This window comes from Callospermophilus lateralis, chromosome 1, assembly GCF_048772815.1.
Source record: "Callospermophilus lateralis isolate mCalLat2 chromosome 1, mCalLat2.hap1, whole genome shotgun sequence".
Taxonomy (NCBI): domain Eukaryota; kingdom Metazoa; phylum Chordata; class Mammalia; order Rodentia; family Sciuridae; genus Callospermophilus; species Callospermophilus lateralis.
Window position 1 is genome coordinate 109,858,506 of NC_135305.1, and position 907 is coordinate 109,859,412.

Here is a 907-nt window from a genome sequence, read left to right on the forward strand (position 1 = left end):
CAGTGGCTATGCCACTGACCAAGCAAGTCATCATGAGGTCAGTGAACCATACCACACTATGTGCTGACTGGGTGATATCTATGATGTATTGATTCTTAGCTGGTTGTTTCTCTACATTATTTCTAACAGAACAACACTGCAAAATGGTTATTATGATTTCTCTTTTACTGATGAGGAGACAGGTTCCAAGGGCATATGCCATTTCTTTTTTGTTGTTATTTTTGCTGAGCCTCTTCTCCCATGTACATCTGCCTGGCATTACAGTTCCTGGTCTTTCCACCCCATGGTACCCTTCCTTAATCATGTCTTCTTAAAACATCCTTGGTGAATGAATGCATCACCGTGTGTAGAGTGTCATCAACTTGGCCTACAGATTTGCTTACTGGAAGGGCTGGTGGTAACCACTTAATATTATATGCAGTAACACATCCAAAGAGTGTATCCTAAGATATCCATGGCTGCACAAAATTGAGTCCCCTGTCGTTCTACTATATGAGAATATTAATAATTTTTATACTTTCTGGATAAGGTCCAAAAAGGAGACACAAAGTTAACTATGAGATTGCCCCCGTTTAAAGATAAGAAAGCCTGCTTCTGTCCCACAAATTTGTCCCACTGACTCTGAAAATGAGCAAAACCACTTAACCATATTTCATCTAAACTTTAAATGTACATGGCCCTGAGAGAAGTGCCTGTTTTTGCCTATTTTGTGGTGTGTGGTGTGTGTGATTGTGATTCTCAGAAGTTAGTAAACATGTAGCTAAACTTTTATTTTTTTCCCCCATTGTGGTCTCAAGGGCTTAGATCCAGCAATGCAAAGAAAGCCTGAGTCCTATCTCTCTGACCTCTAGCAATATATTTTAAGCCATTTTCTTTTATTTTTTTTAAGTTAAGTGGAACCATTTCT